Genomic DNA, 25,209 nt, shown 5'->3' on the forward strand with positions numbered 1-25,209 from the left:
CACCCCTAGGCAGCAGCAGCAGCGTCACCACCGAGTAGTTCCCAGAGGGAACGCACAGGACAAGCCGCTGTGCCTGGCTGAGCCATGCTTCCTTTTGCTGCAGAGGGGAGCTCATAGGACTGCAGGAAGAGCTCCGCCTTGGAGAGCATTGGGGTGCCTCTCGGGGAGGGCTGTTCTTGTTCTAGAAAATCTCATGAGGTGGAGGAGCACAGAGGCTGGCATGACAGCGGAGGTGGGGGATGACGATGGGACAGACAAGCTGTCCTATTTTGATGACACAGATGTCTTATGTCATGTCTGATCTGCTCCCTGGGTCTTGGGCAGCATGGGGCCTGTGTGTGTGGATGCCAAGGATAGGAGCTGGAAGGTGTAGGAAATTTTGTTTTTTTGAGACAGAATCTCATTGTTTCCCAAGCTCAGGTATAGTGGAACGATCTCAACTCCCTGCTACCTCTGCCTCCTGGGTTTAAGTGATTCTCCTTTCTCAGCCTCCAGAGTAGCTGGAACTACATGCACTCACTGCCATGCCTGGCTGATTTTTGAATTTTTAGTAGAGTCAGGGTTTCACCATGTTGGCCAGGCTGGTCTCAAACTCCCGACCTCAAGTGATCCACCCAAAGTGCTGAGATTACAGGCATAAGCCAGTGTGCCTGACCAACAGGTCTAGGAAATTTCTACAGTTGAGGGGAGGACTGGAACTTTCTCAATATGTAGAGTAGGGTCAAGCCTGTGAGATCTGAATGATCAGGGAGATCTCGGCTCATGTGGGGGTAGAGTGGGAAGAGAAACATTGCACACTCTGTTGTTGATGGGCCAGTGAGGGGGACAGGCAGGTGGACTCACTTACATTTTAGGGAGCCCAGAGGCCCTGCAGCTGGGGGCAGGAAGCAGGTTCAACACCTTCACTGCCAGTTAAATCCATTTTTTGGCACCCCCACGAGATCCCACTCACCAGGTAGGCGAATAACCCAGGCAGGTGATTCTTCAACCAAGCCAAAGCCCCGCCCTGGGAGCTCTTCCCTTCCTAAGCCTACATTCTAACCGCAAGGCGGCAGGAGCAGGAACTTGAATTACATGGAGCCTTTTTCCCATGATGTGGGTCTACTCCCTATTCTACAGCTGGGGAAACTGAGGCACACAGAGCCGATGCAGAGGAATCCCAGGAAGAGGCAGAGCCGGAGTCCAGATGCTCTGCAAGGGCACCAGCATGAAAGAAGGGGCGGCCCCCTTGCCTGTAGCCTGGTTTCTGGTGGGCCTCATGGCTGTGAGGGAAAAGGATATTTGGTCCCCAGGCCCCTGCTGTAGACTGGTTTCCCCATTTCTATCCACCACCCCCGTGTTCTCAACACAGGGAGCAAAGGGGCCTTTTGAAGTGAAAGGGTGATCACATCCTTCCTAGGTCAGAGCAGAAGCCAGAGTCCTCCCCTCATCCCCTAGCCTTGGAACCTCCCAGTCGCATCAGCCTCACCACCTTGCTGTTCAAACAGGCCAGGCAAGGTGGCTCATGCCCGTAATCCCAGCACCGAGTCTCTGGAGCCCAGGATTCTGAGACCAGCCTGGCTAATATAGTGAAACCCCGTCTCTACTAAACATACAAAAATTAGCCGGGTACAGTGGTGAATGCTTGTAATCCCAGCTACTTGGCAGGCTGAGGCAGGAGAATCACTTGAATTTGAGAGAGGTTGCAGTGAGCTGAGATGACATCACAGCACTCCAGCCTGGGTGACAGAGAATGAGACTCCCATCTCAAAAACAAACAGGCCAGGCACATCCCTCTCACAGGCTTCTGTGCAGTGGAGCCCCCACCTGGAGCTCTCTTTCCACACTGGCCCCATGGCTCTTGCTTGAACTGTACCTTCTCAAAGCTGGCCATGGCCACACCATAGGATCTCCAGCTCACCATCTCACCAATGTTCCATCTCAAGCATTTGCCACCTAAGTTATGGCTCAGTGGTGGCCAATGATGAGCAGTGGGCCACATCCAGCCTGCAGCTGGCTTCTGCATGGCCTGCAAGAAAGAAGGGCTTTTATGTGTTTAAAAGATTACATAACAGGCCGGGAGTGGTGGCTTATGACTATAATCCCAACACTTTAAAAGGCCAAAGGGGTTGCATCACTGAAGGTCAGGAGTTTGAGACCAGCCTGGAGTGGCAAAATCCTGTCTCTACTAAAAACGCAAAAAATTAGCCAGGTGCAGTAGTGCACACACCTGTAGTCCCAGCAACTCGGAGGGCGGAGGCAGGAGAATCACTTGAACATAGGAGGCAGAGGTTGCAATGAGCTGAGATCACACCACTGAGACAGACCAAGACTCCATCTCAAAAAAAAAGATGATTACAAAGGAAAAGCAAGGAAATGTGACAGAGTGGAATGGCCTGCTTAAGAGGTGACTCTCGGGCTCTCTGCAGGGCGCTATGCACACTCTGTTGTAGGTGATTTCTTGGGCTTCGTGTCTGTCTCTGAGTAAAACTGAGCTTCCTGAAGGCAGGGGTCAGCCTTGCCCACTGCACTCCTCCGCAGCAGCTTCTAAAATCCTGCCTGCACTGGAACTGTGCTCAGGAGGTCTCTGTGGAGTGAGGAAGAAACCTCAGCTTCCTCTCCTGTGAAATGGGGAGTGAAGAAGCCTCTGTGTAGGGCAGTCAAAGTAGTCAGTGAGTCAGAGCATGTCGAAGCATTCAGCATTGCACCTGATACGTGGTAGGAACGCTGGATGCGACACTCCCAACCCAGCGTTACCTGGCTGTGAGGCCATACAGGTCCAGCAGGGGTTTGCAGAGCCTCTTCAGTGCCCATGAGAACATGGCCTCAGCCCAGGACAGCATCTGGTAGGCCACATGGAAAGGGAAAGGGCAGTAAGAGCTGTCTCAGTCATCCTCAGCTGCCAGCCACGCCCATCCTTGCTTTCACTCACCAGCTCCAGGGTGTCTTTCACGGCCCCCAGGGTCACCCTGATGGGCCTGGGACCCCGGTTGCCTAGCATCCCAGGCACCCAGGCCTGTAGCCACCACATGGCCTCCTCTGCCTGCTCCGGCCACACCTCCTCCAGGGGCCACAGCATCACTTCCAGATAGGAGTCCTTCAGTGTGGCCTGGCAGCCAACACCCACCATGAGGCCTCTGGGCAGCTCAGAGGCCCAGCCCAGGCCTCAAGGAGATAGGGCCTCTTCCTGGAATTAAGATGGAGTGGGGGGAAAAGAATAGAGCAGCAGGCACTGGAGATTGCGGGTTGTCACAGCAGACCCGAGCTGCCTCTGCATGGCCTGCTCATACCTTGTCTGGGAACTTGGATTTGGGGAGGGTTCCTACCAATCCTAGAAGTGATACGAGGTGCTCTGCACCTGAACTGTTTGTACAAACGTGGTTTATGCCGGACCCCTGCTTGCCTCCTAGGAGTCTGACAGTGTGCTCTGAGCCAAGCAGCACCTGCCACTTAGGCAGCCCCACCAAACACCCTGGGTGACATAGTGCTGGGACAGCCAAGTGCGTCCCGTGTGAAGGCGCAGGGACTGGGAGAAGACACTAGGTGCTGGCCCTGGTTCACCCTGGACTCCGCCCCGGCCCCCTTCCCTGTGCCAACACTCCTGCCTCCTCTCACTGTAGTCAATGACAGCCGCGAACAGCACAGTGTGCAGAGTGCTGGAGCACTCTTTGAAATTCACTGCCCTGTGGGTGGCCATGGGACTCTGGCACAGCAGAGAGGCTATGGAGATGACATTCAACAGCCAGTCAGAGGGATGCCCACCCTGGCATTGGGCAAGGTCTTAGCCCCGGATGGTGGAGAGGTCAGAAGTTTCTAGTCCTGCCAGGAGGGCAGTTGGGGCAGCTGCTGTGAGCGTTTAACGACCACATGGCCACAAAAAGCTCATCGTGGAACCAGAAAGAGACCCTGTGGCAGTGAGCTTCACAGAAAAAAGGCTGTACACTCAAAAGAAAGCAGGCAGAAGACTGAAGAAACCGAGGCAGGAGGCATAAGGGATATTAGCTGGGAGACCTTGTAAGAATAAGACAGAAGCCCATGAAAAAAAGAAGGTTGGGTCCGACACGGTGGCTCACACTTATAATCCCAGCACTTTGGGAGGCTGAGGCGGACAGATCATGAAGTCAAGAGATCAAGAGCATCCTGGCCAAGATGGTAAAACCCTATCTCTACTAAAAATACAAAAATGAGCCAGGCATTGTGGTGCATGCCTGTAGTCCCAGCTACTTGGGAGGCTGAGGCAGGAGAATTGCTTGAATACGGGAGGCAGAGGTTGCAGTGAGCTGAGATCATGCCACTGCGCTCCAGTCTGGTGACACAGTGAGACTCCATCTCAAAAAAATAAACCACCGCCATTTGCAGGACTGGATGTGAAAAGGAAAAAAAAATGGACAAGGTTAAATGCGTGCTGTAGAAGAATTACCACCTGTTCAGCTGCTGAGCACACCGTGATTCCTAATTCAGCAAAAGAACCCCCACTCGGAAAAACTAAGAATGAACTGCTGTTTCCAAAATGCATTTTTACGGTTGGAAATCTGTGTTTCCCAAGCCCTCCTTCCAGTCCTTGGCACTGCGACAAGGGTTTCTTACCCCTGGGGACGTGGGGCAGAAGATACAAAAGGGAGAGTCACCAAGGCTGAGTTTCAGCTGCCAGCATCCTTACAGCCATGGCCAGAGGGCCATGAGGGGTTCCCTAGCTCCCACCATCTATGCTGGACTCACAGGGCATGGCTCTGCTGCAGTGACCAGGCTTACCTCCATGAAGTGATTGCTCAGGGTGGGCCCCTGAGTCATTCTTGAAGGTCTGGCTGACACGGAGATGCCTCTTGTTGCTGCTCTTGTCCCAGTGCTTTCCACAGCTCGCCTCCAATTCAAGTGATTCTCCAGCCTCAGCCTCTGGAGAAGCTGGGATTACAGACACCCACATTTAGGCCTGGCTAATTTTTATATTTTTAGTAGAGATAGGGTTTCGGCATGTTGGCCAGGCTGGTCTTGAACTCCTGACCTCGTGATCTGCCCACCTGAGCCTCCCAAAGTGCTGGAATTATAAGCATGAGCCACTGCAACTGGCCTTTTTTTTTTTTTAACTTATTGTTTGTTTTAGAGATAAGATCTCACTCTGTTGCCCAGGCTAGAGTACAGTGGCACATTCTTGACTCATTGCAACCTCTGCCTCCTGGGCTGAAGTAACCCTGGATGAATAGACGTAAGACTGAGGGTGAAGTGCCAGCCCTGGATCCATTCCTACATGGCTATGCTATTGGGGGCAAGTTCATCTCTTTGGGGATGAGCTCAGGGTACTCAGGTCACCACTTGCCAGTCTCTGGTGCTCTCTCTGGACATCCCACCTGGCCTGGGCACCCACCTTGTGGCTGAAGGCTGGGATCTGTGTGCAGTGGAGCTTGTGGTGCAGCTCCAGCCTTAGGCGCCGTCTGAGCCACACTCTGTCTGCAGCCTCTGGCCAGTGCTGCACTGGTGCACTGGCTGCTTTGCCTGAGCTGTGAGGATTGATCAAGGGACCCCTGCCCTCCTCTGCTAGGCAGCCCTCCACCAGGGCTCCAAGAGGAGGAGGGCCCAGCCCAGCCTGACCTCAACCGTGTCCTCCCAGCCCTGTGGTCTGCTTCACCTGTCACTCCATTAAAACCTGTCCATGGAGAGGTCTTAAGAGATGGATGAATGTCCCCTCAACAGACACACCTTTTTTTTCCCCCCATAATGAGCAGGTACTAAGTCCTACTCAGAGCCCACAGAATGACTAATGGAAAATCCTGTAGTGACAGCATATCTTAGCTCACAGAGCCACAGCCACAGGAAACAGGGCAGGCCCTGCCACCTCCACCTGCCCCACAGCCAGGAACGCAGTGTCTTACCCGGGAGGCTGTACTGGATCCTCAGGGAGTTGGTCCACAGCCAGCCCCACTGCTGCAGCAGGCCAAGGGCACGCAGCCCTGCCAGCCCTGGCATGAACAGCTTGGCATCCAGGGTGGCCACTCACCTTCCATCCTCCTCCTCCCATTCCAGCAGTGCTGCAGGGACAGAGAGCAGGCAGGTGAAAGGGTCAGAGCCCAGGGACCAAAATCCCCAGCCCCAGGCAAAAAGGGGACTCGGGATACCCCAGGTGTCTTGGGTTGGGGGGCTCCTTGAAGAGTCAACACCTATGCCCAGCACAACAGCCCACATCAGGCCTGATCATGGCTCACTGCAGCCTTGACCTCCCAGACTCAATCCATCTTTTCACCTCAGCCTCCCAAGTAGCTGGTACTACAGACATGTGCCGCCACCTTGGCTAATTTGTTTGTGTGTGTGTGTGTGTGTGTGTGTGTGTGTGTATACACACACACATTTTTTTTTTTTCTGTACAAACGGGTCTCAGTATGTTTCCCAGGCTGGTGGTCTTGAACTCCTGGGCTCAAGCAATTCTCTTGCCTTGGCTTCCCAAAGTTCTGGGATTATAGGTGTGGGACACTGTGCTTGGCCCAGGGATAAAGTAGAATGAGGCCAGGCACAGTGGCTCATGCCTGTAATCCCAGCACTTTGGGATGGCAAGGCAGGCAGATTTCCTGAGGTCAGGAGTTTCAGACCAGCCTGGCCAATATAGTGAAACCCCATCTCTACAAATAAATAAATAAACCAGGTACGGTGGTGGGCACCTGTAATCTCAGCTACTCGGGAGGCTGAGGCAGGAGAATTGCTTGAACCCAGGAGGCAGAGGTTGCGGTGAGCCAAGATCGTGCTATTGCACTCCAGTCTGGGTAACAACAGCGAAACTCCATCTCAAAAAAAAAAAAAAAAAGGAAAAAAATGCATTTAAAAATTCACTGATTTATGATGTGTGCTTTCTTGATCGTTTCCAGATATTTCTTCTAAAAGGCAACTGAGAAATAAGTGAAAGCTGAAAAAAATCTCTCCAGGGCTGCACTTCAGTGAACCATTTAGTTAACAAAACACAGAGGTCAAGGGTAAAATTCAGATCCCAAGAAAGGACTAGAAAAAGCATCCCAGCAAGAAGGCTCAGGGGTGCAGCTACCATCCAGTATCCCTGAAGGTATCCCTACGGGAGAGTTGCAAGTTGAATTCTGAGTGCAATGGTATTCGAAAGTGTCCAACACCGAGGGAAGGAAAGACAAGAGACAACTTCACAGCTGAGGACATGGAAGCCCTGAGACATCAAGGTCGCATGCAGCTGGTGTTGGAGGCAGACCTTAGAGGAGCTGGGGGGAACAAACAGGAGATGGCAGGTCCAGACTGACTCCTGGGCCTGGGTGGCCTGGAGGGACCTAGGCGCTCTTCAAGAACTTCCCTCTTTTTATGAGACTGGTGTGTTAGGGGTGTCCTGTGTAAACAAACTGTGAGGGCACTGGGAACTCTGGGATCAGGGCCAGCTTCCCACAGCCATTACCTAGCGCGGCAGCTCTGGGGTCTTTCCTAGCACCTCCTGTTGAGGATTGGTCTGAGCCCATCCACCACGGCCACTGCTGGTGCCTGGAATTCACCTCAGGGGTGTGTTCTTTTCTTTTTTTCTTTCTTTCTTTTTTGCTTTCTTTCTCTATTTTTGTCATAAGTCTCAGTCTTTTTAAGATATGATTGGCATATAAAAAGTTGTACTGGTTAGTCCTGCTGCTGCTCCTCCAGCACTGTCTTTTCCCATGGAAGAGTTTTCCGAAATCAGCTGACTCACTGTATAAATGCATGCCCCAACCCTATGCCATCCATATAAAAAACACTGTGACCACACTGCCTTTCAATTGCCTTCTGCTGCAGATCCAGCTTTCAGCTCTTTCTTGCTCTGTGGTTCTGCAGGAGACATAGCCAGAGTTCCTGGCGGCAGAGAGTTGGCCAGAACAGAGGAATGTAGGAGGCAGGTTAGTCCTGGGAGAAAGTGATCAGTTGCCAGACTGATTAGAAATTGGATTTTACATTAGGTTCGACCCAAGAATTGAGATTCACAGGACAATCTCCGCAGACCATTTTCTGCTGTGAAGTCTGAGATGAAATGAAGATTACTGGACAAAGGAAGTTGGAAAATGCCTGATAATGCAGCCCATTTGGAAGGTGCAGAGTTTGGAGAGCCCTAGAAACCAGATGATGAAAGCATGGCTTCTCATGCAAGGCACTTCCTCCACAGCTACTGTGGCCCAGGCTGGCTGTCGCCGATTATCTGAGGAGACTGCAGTGGCCTCACACCTCTCCCCAACACCAGTGTGACCCCACCCAGACTCCCACAACCTCAGACTTGGATTGGGGGTTGGGGGAGGTTAGGGTAACAGAAGAAGACACATGGCCAGTTCTTGAATGTAGAATGTGAACTCTGTAACATAGGCTGTCTCTCATAAGCTCAACAGCAAGGCTCAAACAGCAAGGCTCAGACAGCTTGCTCTTGTCCTAACAGAGAACCTTCTGTCTGAAGACTGGAGAAAGAGGTTCATGTAATGGTGAAAGCTGTAAAGTCCCACAGCCTGGCATCTGCAAGGTGAAGATCCAGAAAAGCCCATGGCTTCATTCAAAGGCCTGAGAGCCAGAGAGTGAAGAGCAAGAGAAAACTGGTGTTCCAGCCCCATTTTCGGACAGAGAGGGAATTCAATCTTCCTCCACCTTTTGCTCTCTTCTGGCCTGCGGAGGATTGGAAGAGGCCAGCCCATGATCTTCACACAGTCCACTGAGTCAAATGCTCATCTCCTCCAGAAACATCCTCACAGACACACCCAGAAATCATGCTCACTCAGTCCACTGAGTCAAATGCTCATCTCCTCCAGAAACATCCTCACAGACACACCCAGAAATCATACTCACTCAGTCCACTGAGTCAAATGCTCATCTCCTCCAGAAACATCCTCACAGACACACCCAGAAATCATACTCACTCAGTCCACTGAGTCAAATGCTCATCTCCTCCAGAAACATCCTCACAGACACACCCAGAAATCATACTCACTCAGTCCACTGAGTCAAATGCTCATCTCCTCCAGAAACATCCACAGACACACCCAGAAATCATGCTCACTCAGTCCACTGAGTCAAATGCTCATCTCCTCCAGAAACATCCACAGACACACCCAGAAATCATACTCACTCAGTCCACTGAGTCAAATGCTCATCTCCTCCAGAAACATCCACAGACACACCCAGAAATCATACTCACTCAGTCCACTGAGTCAAATGCTCATCTCCTCCAGAAACATCCACAGACACACCCAGAAATCATGCTCACTCAGTCCACTGAGTCAAATGCTCATCTCCTCCAGAAACATCCACAGACACACCCAGAAATCATGCTCACTCAGTCCACTGAGTCAAATGCTCATCTCCTCCAGAAACATCCTCACAGACACACCCAGAAATCATACTCACTCAGTCCACTGAGTCAAATGCTCATCTCCTCCAGAAACATCCTCACAGACACACCCAGAAATCATACTCACTCAGTCCACTGAGTCAAATGCTCATCTCCTCCAGAAACATCCACAGACACACCCAGAAATCATACTCACTCAGTCCACTGAGTCAAATGCTCATCTCCTCCAGAAACATCCTCACAGACACACCCAGAAATCATGCTCACTCAGTCCACTGAGTCAAATGCTCATCTCCTCCAGAAACATCCACAGACACACCCAGAAATCATGCTCACTCAGTCCACTGAGTCAAATGCTCATCTCCTCCAGAAACATCCACAGACACACCCAGAAATCATGCTCACTCAGTCCACTGAGTCAAATGCTCATCTCCTCCAGAAACATCCACAGACACACCCAGAAATCATGCTCACTCAGTCCACTGAGTCAAATGCTCATCTCCTCCAGAAACATCCACAGACACACCCAGAAATCATGCTCACTCAGTCCACTGAGTCAAATGCTCATCTCCTCCAGAAACATCCTCACAGACACACCCAGAAATCATACTCAGTCCACTGAGTCAAATGCTCATCTCCTCCAGAAACATCCTCACAGACACACCCAGAAATCATACTCACTCAGTCCACTGAGTCAAATGCTCATCTCCTCCAGAAACATCCACAGACACACCCAGAAATCATGCTCACTCAGTCCACTGAGTCAAATGCTCATCTCCTCCAGAAACATCCACAGACACACCCAGAAATCATGCTCACTCAGTCCACTGAGTCAAATGCTCATCTCCTCCAGAAACATCCACAGACACACCCAGAAATCATGCTCACTCAGTCCACTGAGTCAAATGCTCATCTCCTCCAGAAACATCCACATAGACACACCCAGAAATCATGCTTTAACAGCCATCTGAGGGTCTCATGGCCCAGTTAAGTTGATACACAAAATTATCACATAAGAACACTCCTTCAAATTCAGGTTGTTTTTGAATGCCTAAGTATGATGTTCTAAAAAGCACGTACCTATGAGGTATTAGAATGAATACATCCTTGTTTAATTTCCATAATAGAATATGTAAAGTAATATTTTATTTGTCTTAAATATGTCTTTAATATAAATATACCTATTATGTTCTATCATTTCATAGTATTTTGTGGTTTCAATTTAGTCCACCCTAATGTAACTATAAAAAGTATATTGAAAAGTTACAGGAAAGGAAAACTAAGACAGGTGCAGCCTTGACTTGAAAGAGTTTACAAATTAAGAAGAAATACATGTGCACAGAAGGCCTTGATATAGACAGTGCTTGTCAGAGTATTCTAAGGAAGGTCTTTCCGAAACAACTCTGATTATGAAAAATGTCCAAGGTCTCCACATTGTCTGCAAGAGAAGACCTAACCCCATAGACTTTCCTACAGAGACATTTGCCATCAGAATTCATTTTCCCTCTTCGTCTTCTGTTTCCTCCTAACCTACATTCAGGACCTTTTAGCTTTTAGTCATACCCACCCACTCACAGATTTCTCAAAAATCATGTTCTCCCATGTGTCCTCGTGTGTTTAACATGATTTCTTTACCCTAGAATTCTTGTTTTCTTTTCTACCCTGAGCGTTCATCAAAACTTATTTCAATGTCAACTCCCTGCCCAGCATCCCCCGCTTCTCCAGGCAGGGTTTGTCTTTTCCTCTCTGGCACTTCATGGACACACTGTGTGTACCTATTATAGATTTTCAATACAAAATTACAATGATTCTTTTCCTCATCTGCTTCTGTTTTGCTTGACTGAGAAATCCTTGGGCCCGGCCTCTCTACTCACCTGAAGTTCCCTGAGGAGCCTGGGTGCACCCTAAAGATGCAAGGTGGGAGAGTGGGGTGAGCGCATAGGTGAAGGGGCCTCAGGAGCAACCTTGTTTCTCCCTCTTTGATATTACAAGTAATATTTCTCCTTAAGATATTACAAATAATATCACAAAGTGTTCAAACATACTCTACACCGGCTATGACATTAGGAGTAATATCTCTTTAAAATATACACCCATATCAACCCAACGGTGATATTCGGAGTAATATCACTTTAAAATATACATCCACATTAACCACCCGCCATAGGCAAGTCATATCACCCGGGATCCCCCTGAATATTACGAACCATATCACACAGGAGTGGCCATACCTATGACTCGTAGTATCTCTCCCTAAGATATTATGAATAATATCAGAGGGTGTACACAAATACTTTACACATACTTTGATATTGCGAGTAATGACATATGCTGAATATCACAAAAGTGTTGAAACATACTCTACAACATATAAGATATTAGGAGTAATATCTCTTTAAAACATACAACCACACCCACGCAACGTCGATATTGGGCGACATATCTCTTTAGAGTATACACCAAGAGCAAGCCGCCGCCAGAGGGTGAGTAATATCCCTCCAGTCCCCCGTGGATATTATGAACCCTCTGGCTAAGGGGCTGTGCCCACAACCCTGTCAGAGGGGGAGTAATATACCCCCGGACCCCCCTGGATATTATGAACCCGCTGGCTAGGGAGCTGTACACACAGCCCCCACCAGAGGGCGGAATATCCCCGCAGCCCCCATTGTATACTACAAACCCTCTCAGCCCCCGCCGCAGGGTGAGGAGCAGCACCCCAGTCCCCCCACCTCCCTGGCTGCTGCTATTTAGAAAAATTGGAGTAATATGATACTGGGAACCATATCACAGGGAGATGATAATGTTATTCTGTTTGTTTTTTTTTTTTATATTAGGCACGATAACACTAGTTCTAGTTATAGCTCTGCGATATTGACAAAAATGTCATCCTCACCCCTCTTGACATTAGGACTGAAGGCACAGGGGGGTTTCACCCCTTGCAATTTTTAATTCAACATAATTATTTTTTCTGTGGACATTAGTTACCATATCAGAGCATGGCGTACACCTCTTGCCATATTGAGAGTATTACCATATGGGCAGTAACATTCTCCTCTCCTTCCCTGGATATTAGGAACAATATCACAGGGCAGGTGTACAGCCCCAGTCACATCCTGAGTAATATCATCTGTAATCCCCTAGTTATTAGGAACAATATCACTGGGGGCTTGTGTGCTTTCTGAGATATTTGGAGTAATATTCTCTCTGTTTTTGGATATTAGAAACAATACTACAGTGGTGGTGTACACTTCCTGCGATATTCAGGGTATAATCATCCTCTGTCCCCCGGATATTAGGAACTATATCACAGAAGCGTTGTACACTGCCTGTGATATTGGAACAATCACAGGGTGTACACTTGCTTTCACAATGAGAGTAATACCTACTTAGGATATGATGGATAATATCACAAAATGTACACACATGGGTGTATACCCACTTTGATATTACAAGTAATTTTTATCTAATATACTAAAAATAATATCCCAGAATATACTCATAATGTGTACATTTGTTGGGATATTACAATAAATGTATATAATATGTACCATATGCACATTTACTGTGATGTACAAATTAATATGTACAATAAATGTACATAATGTGTACAATATGTACATTTATTGTAATATCACAATAATATATATAAACACAATAACATAATCACTATATATGTAATACATAATATCACAATAAATGGACATATTGTACACATGTGCATATACATTTATTGTGATATTACAATATGTTCACATGTACATAATGTACGCATTATGTATAGATGTACAATATACACTTGTACATATGTGTGCCCATTATATACATTATGTACATGTGTACATAATGTGCTCATTACAGATGTACGATATACATATATGTGCACAGTATGTAGATATGTACAATAAGTACACTTGTACATATATGTACACATTATGTAGATATGTACCATCTGTACACATGTACATAATATGCACAATATGTACACGTGTACAATATGTACACACATGGGTGTATACCCACTTTCATAATAGGAGTAATTTTTATCTAATATACTAAAAATAATATCCCAGAATGTACTCATAATGTGTACATTTATTGGTATATTGCAATAAATGTACATAATATGTACAGTATGTACACTTACTGTGATGTACATATGTGTACACATTACATATGTAGAATAAATGTACATAATCTTTAAAATATGTACCTTTATATAATGTGTACATAATACATGGTACATAATATGTATAATATTTACATTTATTGAAATATCAGTGATATCATATATGTAATCACAATAACAATCACAATAATATATATAATACATAATATCATAAGAAATGTACATACTGTATACATAATGTACATATGTATGTGTACATATTATGTACATATACATTTATTGTGACAACACCATATGTACACGTGTACATAAGGTACACACTAACTACATATGTACTATACACATGTACACATATGGGCACATTATGTAAATTATGTACACATGTAGAAATAGGTGAAAATCATGTACATATGCACAGCACTTTAGCCCACAGCCCCCACCAGAGGGCCTGCAGCAGCTCCCCAGCCCACGCTGGCTGCTTGGGATCCCCTGGCTACAGGGCTGTGTCCACAGCCCCCTCCAGAGGGCCCGCAGCAGCTCCCCAGCCCACGCTGGCTGCTTGGGACCCCGTGGCTACAGGGCTGTGTCCACAGCCCCCTCCAGAGGGCCCCTACAGTTTGTTTTCATTTGGATGCTAATAAGATCCGTACATTGCATTGGTCAATCAATCTCATCAATTTTTTTTAAACTTAGAATTTTATAAGATCCCCCTCCATGTTTTTCTTTGTGGAAGAGGAGAAAAGAAATTTGCTTGCTGGATCACTCCATGGTTAAGGGGAATGGATCCTCAAATCGGATGACCTAGTTCTATTTTGCTTTCTTGTTTTTAGTACTTTTTGTTTGTTACCTACACACAGAAAAGTGCATGAATCGTAAGTGAGCAACGTGATGAGTTTTCATAAGTAATCACACCTGTGTAACACCACCCAGCTCAGGAACAGGACATCACTGGCACCCAAGAATCCCCTCCCAGGCCCTCTCCCAGTCTCTACTACCCCACATAGGTCAGGTGACTTTTTCACACCATAGCCATGTGTTACCTCTTTGCACTTATTTGATAGAATTACACCACACATGTCTTGTATGACTGGCTTCTTTCACTCACCTTTATGCTGGTGGTATGCTTATTACAATGATTTGTTTATTCCCAATGCTGCATAGTATTCCAGTGAATATGAATGTACCACAATCTGTTTATCCATTCTAGTGTTGATGGACATTTGGGCTGTTTACAAACTTAAGCTATTACAAATGGCGCTATCATGAATGTAGTTGTCCGTGTGTTTCTTTGGGTACATAGGAATCAGAATTATGCATGCTCGTGATTGCCAACGTTTTCATTTTGGCTTTACTTCCTATCACTTGTGTGACCTCAAGCACATTATTTTACCTCTCTGGCCTCAGCTTCTTCATCTGTAAAGTAGGCATAATCATATTCATCCTGTGGAGTTATTGGGAGGATTAAATATAAAAAAATCTAAAACTCTTAGAATTGTGCTTGACAGTTAGTAAGGGTTTGATAAATGTTAGGTATCAATCCTTCCTCCCTTTATAGTGGTAACTTCTCAATCTCCTTCGCTGTCTTTCTCCTCCTGCCAAGTTTCATTCTCCCAAGTTCAAGTTAACCTGGTCTGCTTCTCTCTCTCTGAAACTTGTCGATGATTATGACTTCCATTACCTGTACTGTGGATGGACAGCTTTTGTAACATGTTACCTAGAAACTTTGACTCCAAATCCCCTTGTCTACAAAACTCAGCCTCTCCCCTACTCACCAATCCTCCCTTTCTAGTAATAACATCCTGTTTTCCCTTTCTCTTGAATATATGTGTTACCAATGAATATATGTGTTACCAAAATCTCAACAGATTGAAAGCAGATTTTCCTTTCTTTAGAAAGGGATCACCTTGGGATCATCTCTGACCCTTCTCTCTTCCTTGTATCCCATATTTAATCTTCAGGGAAGTACTGGAGAATCCATGCTCACATGACTAATCTTCTATTCTTCTGTTCAGAGCACTAATAATCTTCTTTTCTTTTTACTGCCACTGTCTAGTTCAGACCCTTCACAATTGATACTGAAACTAATGTAATAACCTCTTCTACGTGGCTGCAACCTCTCCTATATCTAATTTCCTCTGAACATTGCCTCCAGATTAATTTGACTAAAATAGGGCTTTATAATAAATCATCATGCAGGGCATATAACCATGACAGGAAAATAAAACCTTGGAACCCCAAACTCACTATGCCAAAGGGAAAAGTTAAGATGGGAAACTGAGTCACACAAAAACCACTTTCCTTTTGTTCCTAAACAGATTGTTGCATTTGGACATTTGGACAGTTTACAACCTTAAGCCATTACAAATGGCACTATTATAAATGTTATTGTCCAGCCGGGCACGGTGGCTCACGCCTATAATCCCAGCACTTCGGGAGGCCGAGGCTGGTGGATCATGAGGTCAAGAGATGGAGACCATCCTGGTCAACAAGGTGAAACCTCGTCTCTACTAAAAATACAAAAATTAGCTGGGCATGGTGGTGCGCACCTGTAGTCCCAGCTACTTGGGAGGCTGAGGCAGGAGAATTGCTTGAACCCAGGAGGCGGAGGTTGCAGTGAGCCAAGATCGTGCCACTGCACTCCAGTCTGGGTAACAACAGCGAAACTCTGCCTCAAAATAAATAAATAAATAAATGTTATTGTCCATGTTTTCCTCTGGGTACATACTTAGGAATGAGTATGTGACAATGGAAGGCCACTTATCTCCCCAGGTGGCCACTTATCTCCCTCACAATTCCTCACAAGGAAATTTCTTGTGGGCCCCAAATCTTTCGGAATACATATCCTCCTTATAAACTAACCCTAAAACACAGTTCTGTTGAATCTCACCCTGACAATGTAGACTTTTTTTTTTGAGACAGTGTCTTGTCATCCAGGCTGGAGTGCAGTGGTGCGATCTTGGCTCCCTACAACCTCGGCCTCCTGGATTCAAGCACTTCTCCTGCCTCAGCCTCTTGAGTAACTGAGACTCCAGGTGCCTGCCACCATGCCTGGCTAATTTTTTGTATTTTTAGTAGAGACAGGGTTTTACCGTGTTTCCCAGGTTGGTCTCGAACTGCTGACCTCAAGTGATCCACCAAAGTGCTGGGATTACAGACATGAGTCACTGTGCCTGACCGACGATGTAGATTAACATCTTCACGGATATGGGACAAAGGGCAGACTAGAAATATTTCCTCTGCCACCCCAGACAAATGCACGTTAAATTTCTTCCTGTACTCTGTGTTGATTTTATGTAAAATGTAGATTTACTGAGCAAGGAAACTAATATAATTGACTGTTCCTCACCCACCCCTTTCACATGTAAAATGTACATTCAGCAAGTGCTAATCAAAGCATCACAAGAGAGTAATCTCTTGTCTCATTGTTTACCCTTTCTTTTTTTTTTTTTTTTGGGTGGGGGAGGAAGGCAGGAAGGAAGGGAAGAAGGACGGTAGGGAGGAAGGAAGGGATGAAGGAAGGAAGGAAGGGAGGAAGCGGGGAGGGAGGGAGGGAGGGAAGGGAAGAAAGAAAATCAAGCAATGAAAGAAACATTGCCGACCTGGATCTAGAGGTTTACAAGTTGATTTCTTTTTTTTTGAGAGAAGGAAAGAAAAAAAAAAAATAAGTAAAGGAGAGGAAGAAAGAGGAAGAGAAAGAGGGAGAGTAAATGGAAATATTGCTTTATTTTGAAAAAAATTGGGTATTAATAATGGGCAATCAATGTTTTATTTAAACTAATGGGTAGGTGTGATGTGGTATTGACAAGAATGTATATTTTGTGTATTTGAAGTGGAGAGCTCTATAAATATTGATTAAGTTTACTTGTTCTGGATCTGAGTTCGAGTCCTTGATATCCTTATTAATTTTCTGTCTCATTGAATCTAAGTCTCCTATCTGGGTGTTAGGATCGTTAGCTCTTGTTGCATTGATCCTTTTACCACTATATCTTTGTTGCTTTAAAATCTATTTTATCCGATACAAGAATTGCAACTCCTGCTTTTTATTTATTTATTATTTATTTTTGCTCTCCATTTGGTTGGTAAATCTTTCTCCATCCCTTTGTTTTGAGTCTTTGTGTATCCTTGCATGTGAAACAGGTCTGGATGTAACATGCCGTTGGATTTTGGCTGTGTCTTTTGATTGGGAATTTAGTCAATTTAAATTTAGGGTTACTGCCATTTGATGTTGACTGGCTGTTTTATCCATTTGTTGGTGTAAATTCTTCTTTATGTTGGTGCTCTTTACTTTTTGGTGTATTTTTAGAAAGGCTAATACTGGTTGTTTCTTTCTGTGTGTAATGCTTCTTTCAGAAGCTCTTGTAAAGCAGGCCTGGTGGTAATAAAATCTCTGAGTTCTTGCTTGTTCATAAAAGATTTTATTTTTCCTTCAGTTGTGAAGCTTAGTTTGGCTGGATATGAAATTCTGGGCTGAAGGTTCTGTTCTTTGAGGATGTTGAATATTGGCCCCCACTCTCTTCTGGCTTGTAGAGTTTCTGCTGAGAGATCTGCTGTAAGTCTGATAGGTTTGCCTTTGTGGGTTATCCGACCTTTCTCTCTGGCTGCCCTGGTGAATCTAACGATTATGTGCCTTGGGGTTGGTCTTCTTGAGGAATATCTTTGTGGTGTTCTCTGTATTACCTGGGGTTGAATGTTGACCTAGTTTAGGAAAATTTTCCTGAATAATATCCTGAAGGGTATTTTCCAGCTTGGATTCATTCTCTCCGTCTCATTCAGGTACACCTATCAAACGTAAATTTGGTCTTTTCACATAGTCCCACATTTCTTGGAGACTTTGCTCATTCCTTTTTATCCTTTTTTCTCTAATCTTTTCTTCACGTTTTATTTCATTAAGTTGGACTTTGACCTCTGCTATCCCTTCTTCTGCTTGAACAATTCGAGTGTTTAAACCTGTGCATACTTCTCGGAGTTCCTGTATTGTATTCTTCAGTTCCATTAATTCACTCATACTCCTCTCTAAGTTGTCTATTCTCAATAGGATTTCATCAAACCTTTTTTCAAAGTTCCTAGTTTCTTTACGTTGGGCTACAACATGTTCTTTTAACTCACCGAAGTTTGTTATTATCCATTCCTTGAAGAGTGATTCTGTCATCAGGATGCGCTGGTTCTCCATCAAGCCTTGTTCCATTGTTGATGTGGAACTGTGATCATCTTTAGAGGGAGAGGCGTTCTGACTTTGAGTATTCTTAGCTTTTTTACACTGGTTTCTTCCCGTCATTGTAAATTTATCCTCCTCTCGTCTTTGAAATTACCAACTTTCAGATTAGGTCTCTTGAGTGGGCGTCCAGGTTGTTAGTTCCCAGGGCCAGAGCAGCGGCATTAAAACTGATGGTGCTTTTCTGCCCAGGATTCTCCTGTCGGGCTTCCTTGTTTCCGTAGTAGGCGACTCTGCCTTCCCGGGGCTCCAAACCTCGGTCAGAAGGGGAAGCGGTCCCGTTTACTCTGCTCCGAGAGCTGCCGCGCCGAGGTGCCAGCAGAACCGCTGCGCCGACCACGAGAGTCGCGCTGGCGACCCGTGTGTTTCCACCACTGGGGGATCTTCTGCTCCCTGAGCGACCAGACTTTGTCTGAAAGTGTGGCGTCCTCTAGTTCTCCGCGCCTTCCCTGAGAGCTGCAATCCCGGGATGTTAGCGATCGGCCATCCGTTTACCCTTTCTTCTATTTTTCCTTTCCTCTTTCTCCTCCTGCTTGCTCTTTCCTCTCTAATGTTCTCAAAACCCTTTATGGAAAAAGCAGGCCACAGATCCTCCTGTAACTTGTGGTCTCTTTCTCCCAGAAGTGTCCTGAACCTTGGCAAAATAAACCTCTACATGGATTGAGTTCTGTCTCAGACACGTTTTAGTTTCCATGACTTCCGAATGGCGGCATGAAGAGCTCCCAGTGAAATGACCATAAGCACTGGAAATTGCTTAAGATCAAAGCCACAGCCATTTAATTCCTTTGGAAATTGTTTTAAGGGGATGCAGCAACTTAATAAACCTTTATTCAAGAAAATGCTGTTTGTTTTTTTTTTTTGAGATGGAGTTTCGCTCTTGTTACCCAGGCTGGAGTGCAATGGCACGATCTCGGCTCACTGCAACCTCCGCCTCCTGGGTTCAGGCAATTCTCCTGCCTCAGCCTCCTGAGTAGCTGGGATTACAGGCATGCACCACCATGGCCAGCTGATTTTTTGTATTTTTAGTAGAGACGTGGTTTCACCATGCTGACCAGGATGGTCTCGATCTCTTGACCTCGTGATCCACCCGCCTCGGCCTCCCAAAGTGCTGGGATTACAGGCTTTAGCCACTGCGCCCCGCTACTCAAGAAAATGTTCTAAGTCTCCATAAGAATAGTAAGAGTCAATAACCTTTGTACCACAAAGAACTTCCTCCCTCCTCCTCCCAGCTCAGCATGATGGAAAACTTACTCTAAGTAGGTGAAGCCAAGAACACAGACTACCTCTTCCCCCAGCTCTCAGTTGAGGGCTACTATATCTCCTTGGAAGGGGCAGGCTGCCAGCGTTTCTCATGCCCTCCAACTCCACGCTGCAAAAGCTCTACTTTGGGCAAGACTGGCTGATAAATCTGGGGCTCACTTCCTACAACCTGGCCCCCACCCACAGGGCAGAAACTCTGCCTCAGCCATGTTAGGCTGAGAATACTGGAGCCTGTGTTACCTTGGCCTCAACTTGCTCATGGGGAAGAGATTCTATACAAGAAAGGCAAGCCCGGAAGATCAAAAGCTACTGCCCAGCACTCTGCTCATAAAACAGGATTGTCATCCTGAGCTAAGGGGCCGCTATCTCTGCCTGAGTTCCCTGAGCTCCGGAGCAGTGGTGCAGAAGTTTTGCCCAAGGGTAGAGGGAAGCCATAGATACAGAGGCCTCTGCCGTTTTCTCCAAGAAAACACTTTATGTGGAACACAGTGTGGGAACGTTCAAGAGGGCCTCCTCAAAATCAGTGAAGCTTTCGTTGGTAAGCAATTAAGAGGAGCCTGGGAACTCCATTCAAGCAACCAGCTGAATTTTAGTAGAAGTGTCCTGGAGAGAACCAGGGAAAGTATCAGCTAAGAGCCCTCTTGGTGTTAGACTAAGCCTCAAAGACTGTCTGAAAGATTACCCTTGCAAAGGGGCCCAAATTTAACTTATAAGACAGGAGCAATTTATGCCTTCAGGGCACTGTCAAACAATCAGCCAGCAGTTGGTGGAGGCTAACAGCTGGATGTGACACCATAGCAGGCTGACAACTTAATAAAGAGAAAAGGTAAAGAGAAAGCAAGGCTTTTTTTTTTTTTTTTTTTTTTTTTTGAGATGTAGTCTCACTCCGTCGCCCAGGCTGGAGTGCAGTGGCACAGTCTCAACTCCCTGCAGCCTCCCACTCCAGGATTCAAGTGCTCTTCCTGCCTCAGCCTTCCGAGTAGTTGGGATTACAGGTGTAAGCCACCATACCTGGCCTGAATTTGACTCTTGTAGGCACTTCACATAAGTGGAATCACGCAGTATTTGTCCTCTTGTGATTGGCTAATTTTACTTTACATAATGTCTTCAAGTGTCATCCATATTGCAGCATGTGTCAGTTTTTTTTTTTTTTTTTTTTTGAGACAGGGTCTCAATCTGTCACCCTGGCTGGAGTACAGTGGCACAATCACAGTTCACTGCAACCTGACCTCCTGGGCTCAAGTGATCCTCCTACCTCAGCCCTCCCAAGTAGCTGAGACTACAGGAGCATGCCACCATGCTCAGCTAATTTTTTTTTGAACTTTTTTGTAGGGACAGGGTCTCACTGTGTTGCCCAGGCTGGTCTTGAACTCTTGGGCTCAAGCGATCCTCTTGCCTCTGCCTCCCAAAATGCTGGGATTACAAACACGAGCCACTGCACCGGCCAATTTCATCTCTTCTGAAAGCTGAATAGCATTCCATTGTTTGTACTTACCAATTTTATTTATCCATTCATCCATCAGTGGACATTTGGGTTGTTTCCCTCTTTTGGCAATTATGAATAATGCTACCATGAACATTGGCATACAAATATCTTGAATCCGACTTAACTTAAATACCATGTCTGCATTGTGGATGGTAAAAGAGATAATTATAGAGTAGCACATGGAAGAACATTAAAAAATGTAATAGTTGGCCAGGTGCAGTGGCTCAAGCCTATAATCCCAGCACTTTGGGAGGTCGAGGCAGATCAAGAGTTCAAGGCCAGCCTGGCCAACATGATGAAACCTCATCACCACTAAAAAAACATCCACACAAAATTAACCAGGCGTAGTGGTGCATGCCTGTAACCCCAACTACTCGGGAGGCTGAGGTGGGAGGATCCTTTGAACCCCGGAGGTGGAGGTTGCAGTGAGCCAAGATTGTGCCACTATACTCCAGCCTGGGCAACAGGGCAAGACTCTGTCTCAAAAAATAAATAATAAAATGTAATCCTTATGAAATGATTTTAATGTCATTAGAATAACTATAATCACACTTCAAGCCTGAGCTAACACAGATATTGCTTCGGTCCACAGGGTTTCTCAACCTGGGCACTATTGACATTTGGGATAATTGTTGTGAGGCTGTCCTGGGCACTGGAGGGTGGTTAGCAGCATCTCCAGCCTCTTCCCACGAGGCGTCAACAGCACCCCTGCGGTCATGACAACCACAGACATTGTCAGGTGGAACCACTGGTTTGGGATGGGACTGAATAAGGTATTTAATTTTAAAAGTGGAGTCAATATAAGGAAATTATTAAGTAAATAATAAAGCAGAGAGTACAGAGATAGGGTCAAAATTATCAATGTGGTTTGCAGATGCCTGGAGTTGGGAATGTTTGCTCTGCAACTGTGCAAGGATATCTGAATACCCAAGGGGCTGAGATGAAGCCATTAACTAAGACTGTAGGAATTCACTCAAGGTGGGGGCAAAAATACTAAGGGAAAAATAGTAGAGAAAGTTATACTCTACTTTGAGTCTACAGAGTCTCAAACCCTTTCTAGTATTAGATGTCTTGCTCAGTAAAAAATGTTTACTGTCGGCTGGGCGCGGTGGCTCAAGCCTGTAATCCAGCACTTTGGGAGGCCGAGTCAGGTGGATCACGAGATCAAGAGATCGAGACCATCCTGGTCAACATGGTGAAACCCCGTTTCTACTAAAAATACAAAAAATTAGCTGGGCATGGTGGCGCGTGCCTGTAATCCCAGCTACTCAGGAGGCTGAGGCAGGAGAATTGCCTGAACCCAGGAGGCGGAGGTTGCGGTGAGCCGAGATCGCGCCATTGCATTCCAGCCTGGGTCACAAGAGCGAAACTCCGTCTCAAAAAAAACAATGTTTACTGTCTTGTAAATTAAATATGTGATAAAACAAAATAGGAGTCTCTGGAAAGATGGGAATTTTTTTTGTTGTTAAGACAGAGTCTTGCTCTGTCACCCAGGCTGGAGTTCAGTGACACGATCTCAGCTCACTGCAACCTCCACCTCCTGGGTTCATGCCATTCTCCTTCCTCAGTCTCCTGAGTAGCTGGAACTACAGACGGTTGCCACCATGCTGGGCTAATTTTTGTATTTTTGGTAGATACGGGGTTTCACCGTGTTGGCCAGGCTGGTCTCAAACTCCTGACCTTAAGTGACCCTCCTGCCTGGGCCTCCCAAAGTGCTGGGCTTACAGGCGTGAACCACTGTGCATGGCCTGTTTTGTTTTTGTTTTGTTGTTTTTTTTTTATGCTGCCTCTTGCCTTCTCCAGAAATTGTTTTAAAATACCCCGATAACATAAAATTATGTAGAAAAGGGTACATGATGTACTTATTTAATGCACAGGTTTTATTGACTCCTTTGCAATTAATAGCATGAAGGACTCAATTTTTATTGCTGCAATTAAGGACGACATCAGGAAGAGGAATGCATGGTGACTAAGAAGTCATCGTTGGGCAGATACCTGTCAGACACTCTGCGTGTATATGATTACAAGACTAGAACACCTTTTCCTCTGTGTGTGTATGTGTGCATGTGCAACGTGTGCATGTGTGTGTGTACGTGTGTTTCATGAGCATTTTTAGTGCTGGGTCCTATATATGTAAGTATAAATATTACCATAAAATGTGTCTTCCAAATTGGGACTATTTGGAGTCACCTGGTGGGAGGGAGGGCACTATTAAAATTTTGCCAGGACAACAGGCGTAAGCCAGGACTGTTCATCTTATGATTTCACTATGGACAACTTACATATAGCTTTAAAAAGCAGCCCAAATCACAGACAAGTTTATTTTCCACGATTCTTTTCACTGGCCAGCAGAAAGCCTTTCCTAATAACAAAAGGACCAAATTTTTGAATTTCATCATAGTTTGTTTTCATGGAACTCTTGCATGCTGGGACTTAAAGCCTCTAAACAAACTTTGTCTACGTTACCAGTAAGAAGCCAGACAGTAGACCTGGTTACAGGGCATTTGAACCCCCTGCCTAGACTGCACACAGACTGCCCTGTGTGTGACAATAAAGACACAACATCAGATCCTTCATATTGTGTACCATGTCATGACTGCAGGGATACTTAATGAACATCCAGCCTGCTGCTTTCAGTGTTACTCTCTTGGCCTCATCCTTTCCATTTCCCTTACAATGATTACACTGATGAAGTCTCGTCTCAAAAACCTTAAATCCATCCTCAAAACATTTTTGGTAATGATATTCCAAAGGAAAAGTTTCTTGCACCAGGTGGTGAGAATTTGCTAGAAAAAAAATCCTGTATGTGTTGGAGAGTGTGTGTATAGGAACTCTCTGTACTTTTCACTTAATTTTGTTATAAATCTAAAACTGCTCTATTTATTTATTTATTGACAGAGTGTCTCTCTGTTGTCGAGGCTGGAGTGCAGTGGGGCAATTTGGATCTTGGTTTATTATAACCACCACCTCCTAGGGTTAAGCAATCCCCCTGCCTCAGCCTCCTGAGTAGCTGGGATTACAGGCACAAATCACCATGTCCTACTAATTTTTGTATTTTTCATAGAGACAGGATTTCAACATTTGGCCAGGCTGGTCTCGAATTCCTGGCTTCAAGTGATCTTCTCACATTGGCCTCCCAAAGTACTGGGATTACAGGTAAGAGCCACAGCATCTGGACCTAAAACAGCTTTAAAAAATAGAATTTATGTTTTCTAAAAGTCCTGAATCCCATGATCACTACTTCTGAGGGCTAGAAAATGAGTGAGGACTGGCCGGGTGCAGTGGCTCAGGCCTGTAATCCCAGCACTTTGGGAGGCCGAGGCGGGTGGATCACGAGGTCAAGAGATCAAGACCATCCTGGTCAACATGGTGAAACCCTGTCTCTACTAAAAATACAAAAAATCAGGAGGCTGAGGCAGGAGAATTGCCTGAACCCAGGAGACAGAGGTTGCGGTGAGCAGAGATCATGCCATTGCACTCCAGCCTGGGTAACAAGGGCGAAACTCCGTCTCAAAAAAAAAAAGAAAGAAAGAAAATGAGTGAGGACTTTACAGGAAGGTTCTGAAATGGGCTCCTATCATTGCTATGGCAAGCATTTATTACACATTCTTAGGTATGTGCCAGGCTCTGTTTGATGGACTTTGCACTTGTGAACTCATCTGCCACTCAAAGGAGCCCATGAGACAAGCACTTCACCATCCTCTGCACTTTACAGAAGAAAGTGGGGCACAGAGACGTGCCGTACTTGCCTAAGGTCACAAGGCCAGGAAGGATGGAACCAGGATTCAAGCCCCAGCAGCACAGATTCCAAATCCCATTTCTCTGAACCATCCCCCAAGGACGCAGAAAAACGAAAG

General features: G+C 45.9%; 1 protein-coding gene across 6 annotated transcripts in view; it reads left to right on the forward strand.

Annotated features, from left to right (window-relative positions):
- The first annotated feature begins 11,704 nt into the window (after positions 1–11,704).
- ABHD2 (abhydrolase domain containing 2, acylglycerol lipase) overlaps positions 11,705–25,209 on the forward strand; it is a 117,974-nt gene continuing 104,469 nt past the window's right edge. For 4 of the 6 annotated variants that reach the window (XM_078326734.1, XM_054257223.2, XM_078326735.1 and 1 more), the window contains exons 1-2: positions 11,705–11,751; positions 24,417–24,508. The gene's annotated coding sequence lies outside the window, so the exon portion shown is untranslated. The remainder of the gene's footprint in view (positions 11,752–24,416; positions 24,509–25,209) is intronic. The other 2 variants (XM_054257221.2, XM_054257225.2) reach the window with 1 other exon arrangement.

This window comes from Callithrix jacchus, chromosome 6, assembly GCF_049354715.1.
Source record: "Callithrix jacchus isolate 240 chromosome 6, calJac240_pri, whole genome shotgun sequence".
Taxonomy (NCBI): domain Eukaryota; kingdom Metazoa; phylum Chordata; class Mammalia; order Primates; family Cebidae; genus Callithrix; species Callithrix jacchus.